This window comes from Bos grunniens, chromosome 21, assembly GCF_055505025.1.
Source record: "Bos grunniens cultivar Pamir isolate PY7600 chromosome 21, Bosgru_T2T1.0, whole genome shotgun sequence".
Lineage (NCBI taxonomy): Eukaryota > Metazoa > Chordata > Mammalia > Artiodactyla > Bovidae > Bos > Bos grunniens.
Window position 1 is genome coordinate 55,641,861 of NC_141185.1, and position 8,222 is coordinate 55,650,082.

The 8,222-nt window shown below is 41.9% G+C and overlaps 1 long non-coding RNA gene across 1 annotated transcript; it reads right to left on the minus strand.

Annotated features, from left to right (window-relative positions):
- Window positions 1-6,703: 6,703 nt before the first annotated feature.
- LOC147349754 (uncharacterized) lies at window positions 6,704-7,630 on the minus strand. Its single transcript, XR_015150478.1, has 2 exons — window positions 7,374-7,630; window positions 6,704-7,043 (listed from the first exon to the last, which is right to left on the minus strand). It is a non-coding gene; the product is annotated as an uncharacterized LOC147349754 (long non-coding RNA).
- Between the last annotated feature and the right edge of the window lie 592 nt (window positions 7,631-8,222).

The following is an 8,222-nucleotide window of genomic DNA, read 5'->3' on the forward strand; positions in this document are numbered from 1 at the left end:
GTCCAGCAAGTCAGTGATGCCATCCAGCCATCTCATCCTCTGTCGTCCCTTTCTCCTCCTGTCCCCAATCCCTCCCAGCATCAGAGCCTTTTCCAATGAGTCAACTCTTCGCATCAGGTGGCCAAAGTACTGGAGTTTCAGCTTTAGCATCATTCCTTCCAAAGAACCCCCAGGACTGATCTCCTTCAGAATGGACTGGTTGCATCTCCTTGCAGTCCAAGGGACTCTCAAGAGTCTTCTCCGACACCACAGTTCAAAAGCATCAATTCTTCAGTGCTCAGCCTTCTTCACAGCCCAACTCTCACATCCATACATGACTACTGGAAAAACCATAGCCTTGACTAGATGGACCTTTGTTGGCAAAGTAATGTCTCTGCTTTTTAATATGCTATCTAGGTCAGTCATAACTTTCCTTCAAAGGAGTAACCGTCTTTTAATTTTATGGCTGCAATCACCATCTGCAGTGATTTTGGAGCCCCCCCAAAATAAAGTCTGACACTGTTTCCCCATCTATTTGCCATGAAGTGATGGGACCACATGCCATGATCTTCGTTTTCTGAATGTTGAGCTTTAAGCCAACTTTTTCACTCTCCACTTTCACTTTCATCAAGAGGCTTTTGAGTTCCTCTTCACTTTCTGCCATAAGGGTGGTGTCATCTGCATATCTGAGGTTATTGATATTTCCCCCAGCAATCTTGATTCCAGCTTGTGCTTCATCCAGCCCAGCATTGCTCATGATGTACTCTGCATATAAGTTAAATAAGCAGGGTGACAATATACAGCCTTGACATACTCCTTTTCCTATTTGAAACCAGTCTGTTGTTCCATGTCCAGTTCTAACTGTTGCTTCCTGACCTGCATACAGGTTTCTCAAGAGGTAGGTCAGGTGGTCTGGTATTCCCATCTCTTGAAGAATTTTCCGCAGTTTATTGTGATGCACACAGTCAAAGGCTTTGGCATAGTCAATAAAGCAGGCTTATGAAGCTGCCACCTGATACTGACACTTGGTAGTATGTATGACTTACATACATAGTAAATAGTACACAGTACATGCATAGTAGACGCAGTATGACTCTTCCTCTATGTATCTATCTATTGATGAGGCTCATATTCTTTTAGTATTAATCAGTACAGCTGACTTCCAATCAGTTAGCTTCGGTCTAATCCAAAAAAGAATAATAAACCTAATAATAAACCCTCCTAACCAATCTTACACTAGTCACACTACTAGTTATTATCGCGTTCTGACTCCCCCAACTAAATACATACTCAGAAAAAACAAGCCCATATGAATGCAGATTTGATCCTATAGGATCAGCCCACCTTCCTTTCTCCATAAAATTTTTTTATGGAGAAATGTTTTTCTGGAACTCTCTTGCTTTTTCCATAATCCAGCGGATGTTGGCAATTTGATCTCTGGTTCCTCTGCCTTTTCTAAAACCAACTTGAACATCTGGAAGTTCACGGTTCACATACTGCTGAAGCCTGGCTTGGAGAATTTTGAGCATGACTTTACTAGCGTGTGAGATGAGCGCAATTGTGCGGTAGTTCACTGCCCCAGTGACTCATAATCCAGCTGAATTGGAAGACTATAAATCAAAAGGGTAAAGAAACACGACAGTTTTCCAGCTTCCCTGAAATGGGTCTTTAGTGTGTGCCTTCCTTATCTGGTTGAAATCAGTGTGACTAACCAAAAGTGTCTAAATTAAAGTACAAAAGCAAATAGTTAATTTCTGCTTTGCTCAGCCCATTTTAAATTGAGTTGAGTGGTAATTAAGTGGTATAATTCTAGGACAGAGGTCATTACCCATTCTTAGGAAAGGCACATTCCTGTAGGAATAACCACAGGATTCCATGTCCACAAGTCGCACGGACCCTCTTTTTAAAGCACAGACTACAGGAATCTAAACAGCCACGTGGTGTGCAGTGCCCATTGGAGGAGGACCCGCCTTCCCTGGGCAGTAGGTTCCAAGAAAGGGGCTTCTCTCACAGACAGGCAGCAGGTCTTTTGATGCTAAGTGTGCCTGACAGAATCCTCTTTTGCATCCCTTAAGCCTGATCTTTAAATTAGTTGTTTTGTGAATCTATCCGTCTGGATAAATGCAGCAACCTGCCTCAGAGGTTGGTAAGGTGATCTGTTTATCACTGGGTACCGACTGAGATCTTGACTACATGGAGCAAGCTGGGTATCTTCCTCTCCACCTATCCATCATCCCCTAAGCGCCAACACACCCTATTGGAAAGGAAGAGTCTGCCGAGACATCTGCTAGAATTACATTGTACTTCATCTTACTTTGGAAGTAATGAGATCGTTTAATGTGAAATGTAATTTAAAAGTGCAATGGGGCTTCTTTCTTCTCCCCTTCCTTGGTAATAGCTTCAGATTCTTGTGTGGCTTGACTGACACATGAGTAACAAGGGCGGAATGAAACCTATTCCTTTCAGAAAATGAGTGTCCTCGGAGAGAGCAGGACGGAAAGCAGCCATGGGGTGGGTCTTTGAAGACTTTGCCTCTGCCTCCAGCTCATCTCCGGAGAAGGCAATGGCAACCCACTCCAGTACTCTTGCCTGGAAAATCCCATGGACGGAGGAGCCTGGTGGGCTGCAGTCCATGGGGTCATGAACAGTCAGACACGACTGAGCGACTTCGCTTTCACTTTTCACTTTCATGAATTGGAGAAGGAAATGGCAACCCACTCCAGTGTTCTTGCCTGGAGAATCCCAGGGACTGGGGAGCCTGGTGGGCTGCCGTCTATGGGGTCTCACAGAGTCGGACACGACTGAAGTGACTTAGCAGCAGCAGCAGCCAGCTCATCTCCCAACTTGTCCACGATTCCTGACTGCGCTCCACACAAAGCCTGGTTCACAGTGAAGAGAAGACTTCAAAAACATGCATATTAGGCTACCTCCAAAGTGAGACACGAAGAAACAGCTCAAACCATATTCCCTTCCCTTTTCCTCCACTCACCTGCTTTAGAAAATGATACTCTGCCCTTCCAGGATATAAAAACAGAGCAGCTGATTCAGATCAAAGATGCCAGGTCCATTAGCAGTTTCCAGTGTATTTGTTACGCCTTGAGGGGTGTAACATGGGAAATTATTAGCACTGGGTGAGGCTGGAAATGTAGTATTCTGGAAGAATTTCACAGTCAAGGTGAAGTCCCACAAGGCAGCTAATAGTTTTAGATTCACACGTTTAAGAAGAAAAGTGGTAATTGTATGAAAAATGTTACCGAAGCTCAAAAAACAGAGCTAAAACATCTCAGTCTTTGGGAGGAATGATACAAGATGTGAGATTTGTTACCAGTGTTACCTGTAGGCATCAATAACACCACCCTGTGTTGCCATAATTTAAATATATGATCAATATAAAAATCAGTACAGTCAAAAAAGAGAGGTAGAGATACAAATGCTAGTTATGTTAACAGACTAGAAGGTGATGGCACCAGGAAATTGGATTTGTGCTTGCTTCATTATTATTACTACTTCTGAGGGTGTTTAGAGTTATTCAACCCTGAAAACCATGAAGTAGAGGCAGGTGAAGAGTTACATATCTTTTAATTGGCTTCTGCAGGAACTAGCCATGCAACCCTGAGCAAGTCACTTCACATCTCTTAGTAATGGTTAGTAGTTCAGTTAGTCGTGTCCGACTCTTTGCAACCCCATGGACTGCAGTAAGCCAGGCCTCCCTGTCCATCACCAACTCCTGGAGTTTACTCAAATTCACGTCCATTGAGCTGGTGATGCCATCCAACCATCTCATTCTCTGTCATCCCCATCTCCTCCTGCCTTCAATCTTTCCCAGCATCAGGGTCTCTCCCACTGAGTCAGTTCTTCACATCAGGTGGCCAAAGTATTGGAGTTTCCGCTTCAGCATTGGTCCTTCCAATGAATATTCAGGGCTGATTTCCTTTAGGATGGACTGGTTGAATCTCTTTGCTGTCCAAGGGACTCTCAAGAGTCTTCTCCAACACCATAGTTCAAAAGCATCAATTCTATGGCGCTCAGCCTTCTTTATAGTCCAATTCCCACATCCATACATGGCTACTGGAAAAACCATAGCTTTGACTAGCAAACCTTTGTTGGCAAAGTAATGTCTCTGGCTGCACTCACCATCTGCAGTGATTTTGGAGTAGAAAACAACAAAGTCTGTCACTATTTCCTCCGTTTCCCCATCTATTTGCCATGAAGTGATGGGACCAGATGCCATGATCTTAGTTTTCTGAATGTTGAGTTTTAAGCCAACTTTTTCACTCTCCTCTCTCACTTTCATCAAGAGGCTCTTTAGTTCTTCTTTGCTTTCTGCCATAAGGGTGGTGTCATCTGCATATCTGAGGTTATTGATATTTCTCCTGACAGTCTTGATTCTAGCTTGTGCTTCATCTAGTCCAGCATTTCTCATGATGTACTCTGCATATAAGTTAAATAAGCAGAGTGACTATATACAACCTTGACATACTCCTTTCCCTATTTGGAACTAGTCTGTTGTTCCAAGTCCAGTTCTAACTGTTGCCTCCTGACCTGCATACAGATTTCTCAGGAGCCAGGGAAGGTGGTCTGGTATTCCCATCTCTTTAAGAATTTTCCACAGTTTGTTGTGGTCCACATAATCAAAGGCTTTGGCACAGTCAATAAAGCAGAAATAGATGTTTTTCTGGAACTCTCTTGCTTTTTTGATAATCCAGCGGATGTTGGCAATTTGATCTCTGGTTCCTCTGCCTTTCCTAAAACTAGCTTGAACATCTGGAAGTTCACAGTTAACAAACATACTGTTGAAGCCTGACTTGGAGAATTTTGAGCATTATTTTGCTAGCATGTGAGATGAGGGCAACTGTGTGGTAGTTTGAGCATTCTTTGGCATTGCCTTTCTTTGGGATCGGAATGAAAACTGACCTTTTCCAGTCCTGTGGCCACTGCTGAGTTTTCCAAATTTGCTGGCCTATTGAGTGCAGCACTTTCACAGCATCATCTTTTAGGATTTGGAATAGCTCAACTGGAATTCCATCACCTCCGCTAGCTTTGTTCGTAGTGATGCTTCCCAAGGCGCACTTGACTTCACATTCCAGGATGTCTGGCTCTAGGTGAGTGATCACACCATTGTAATTATCTGGGTCATGAAGATCTTTTTTGTACAGTTCTTCTGTGTATTCTTGACACCTTTTCTTAATATCTTCTGCTTCTGTTAGGTCCATGTGATTTCTGTCCTTTATTAAGCCCATCTTTGCATGAAATATTCCCTTGGTATCTCTAATTTTCTTGAAGAAATCTTTAGTCTTTCCCATTCTGTTGTTTTCCTCTATTTCTTTGCACTGATCACTGAGAAAGGCTTTCTTATCTCTCCTTGCTATTCTTTGGAACTCTGCATTCAAATGGGTATATCTTTCCTTTTATCCTTTACCTTTCAATTCTCTTCTTTTCTCAGCTATTTGTAAGGCCTCCTCAGACAACCATTGTGCCTTTTTGCATTTCTTTTTCTTGGGGATGGTCTTGATCCCTGCCTCCTGTACAACATCATGAACCTCCATCTATAGTTCTTCAGGCACTCTGTCTATCAGATCTAATCCCTTGAATCTATTTCTCACTTCCTCTGAATAATCTTAAGGGATTTGATTTAGGTCATACCTAAATGGTCTAGCAGTTTTCCCTACTTTCTTCAATTTAAGTCTGAATTTGGCAATAAGAAGTTTATGATCTGAGCCACAGTCAGCTCCTGGTCTTGTTTTTGCTGACTCTATAGAGCTTCTCCATCTTTGGCTGCAAAGAATATAATCAATCTGATTTCAGTGTTGGCCATCTGGTGATGTCCATGTGTAGAGTCACCTCTCTTGACCTCATTTTTTCTCATCTACAAAAGGAAGCTATTGCTAGTGAATAACTTACCCTTATATAAAGCACCTGGTATATGTATTTTTTTAAAAGCTCATTAGGTACTCTTCAAAGGTATTTAAAAATGTCCAGTAGAGCCTTTTCAGCCTGGTCCACAAACCAATAACACCCTCAAGACCTAAAGCTCACCAGCAAGGCAGACTCTCACCCATTACTTCATACCTACCTCATTGGAATACGTGTTTTAACAGGAGTCAGGTGATTCATATTGCTCTTAAAATCCTAATTTGCATGCAGCATATCTGGGGTAGGATCTGAGGCTCTGCCCTTCCTAGTAAGCTCCCAGGTTATGCCTATACCGCTGATCTAAGGGCAACAATTTGGTTAGTAAGGTCTAAAGCAGGGGTACCCAACTTCCAGAGTCTAATGATTGATGATCTGAAGTAGAGCTGATATAATAACAGAAATAAAATGCACAATAAATGTAATGCCCTTAACTTATCCTGAAACCATCCCCCTAACCTGGTCCATGGAAAAACTGTCTTCCATAAAACCAGTCCCTGTTACCAAAAAGATTGGGGACCACTGGTCTAAAGAATGTCTACCACATTGGAGATACCTAGTAAAATAATCTAGAGCACCCATTCTCAAACTGGGTGCCTCAGGATCACCTGGAGGGTTGTTAAACCACAGATGAATAGGCCCCACCTCCAGAGCTTCTGAGTCAGTAGATCTGGGAAGCACCCATAATTTGCCTTTTTAACAAGTTCCCAGGTGATACTGATGCAACCGTCCAGGGATCACCTTTTGAGTAGTAGTGGTCTCCAGACTTAAGTGGAAAATAAAAGATTAAATATTACAAGAACAGGAAAACAGGATGTTAGTCCAGCATGATTTTTAATTATAATGTACATGTTAAAACCTACAATGTACAACAGAGATTACTTGAAGGATGTACAGGTTAAAATCTAAAATGTACAATGCAGATTGCTTAAAGGAATCGTGTGTGCGTGCTCAGTTGCTTCAGTCTTGTCTGACTCTTTGCAACCCCATGGACTGTAGCCCGCCAGGCTCCTCTGTCCATGGGATTCTCCAGGCAAGAATTCTGCAGTGGATTGCCATGTCCTCCTCTAGGGCATCTTCCTGACCCAAGGACCAAACCCGCGTCTACCAGCAACAGCAGGCGGTTCTTTACCACTAGCGCCACCTGGGAAGCCCTAAGGAGTTGATACGAAAGAGGAATTTGCGCATTTCTCTATTTGCCAGATTTAATTGACAATAAAAGATTACCCCCCTTAAAACCACCCCTTTCTTCCCAGGCTCCAGTTCCAGAAGCAGCAGCTCTTCTAAGCCATTGACCTTTTCCAGTTACACAAAGTGACTACTGGCTTTTAGAGATAAGCACGTGGATTTGAATGGAAAAGGGGAGTTTAAGAAACACAGGAGGGTGCAATGACTAAAAATACAGGCATAAATGACCAAGTGAGTGAGCATATTAAAGCTGGATATCCTCAGATTTAGCAAGGTGGATATGTCCATATACTCACCATTTTTTGTTTATTTATGTTCCAGTGTGGTCCTAAAAGTTTTTAAAATATTTTGAAAATGGATCCTGGCTTTATTAACCTCAAGGTGTTGAGCTGGGGAATATTAAGTCTCCATAGTGCAGGAAGTACAGTACTGAGTCTCCACTGTTGCCCTTTGTTGCTGGTGGAACTATAAGCTAGGCTCTGTCCTTTACAGAGAAGCAGCTGTCTCCACTGGGCACATAATCATATATGCCTGGCAGATTAGATCCCACAGCCATAGCCTTTCAACGTAAATGCCCTCAGATTTAAGAAGGCTGTAACACCTGCTGACTCCAGCCCAGGTTTATTTCAAAGGGCAGTTATCCCATCTCCTGAAAAAGAGCTGATGCTTCAGAATTGGGGGAACAAATGCAAAATATAATAGTCATAATAATTTTTAAATTGTATACAATATAATGGAATATTCCTAATATGAGATATTCACTGTAGTTATGTAGATGATAACAGATTGTCCACAACTGCCCAGAGTTTGGTCAATAGAACATTACATAGCCATTAAAAATTATGTCTGTGAATACCAAGTGATAATTATTGCATTATGGCAACAAACATTTTTGAGGTTAAGTTAAAAGAGAAAACAATGAAACAGCACCGCATCTAGAGCTTAATTACTGCTGTATTTTTTAAATTCGATAACCTAGAAACACCTGAAAGAAAACATCACAAAATTAGGCATTTTGTGTTTGCAGGACTCTTTTAAATTTTGCTCTTTTCCCCTTAATCACTGTTTAATGTAAGTGTGCACTAAGTTTATCATGACAAAATGAACCATTTTTAAAATTATGGCTTTTAAAATTATGTGCTGAT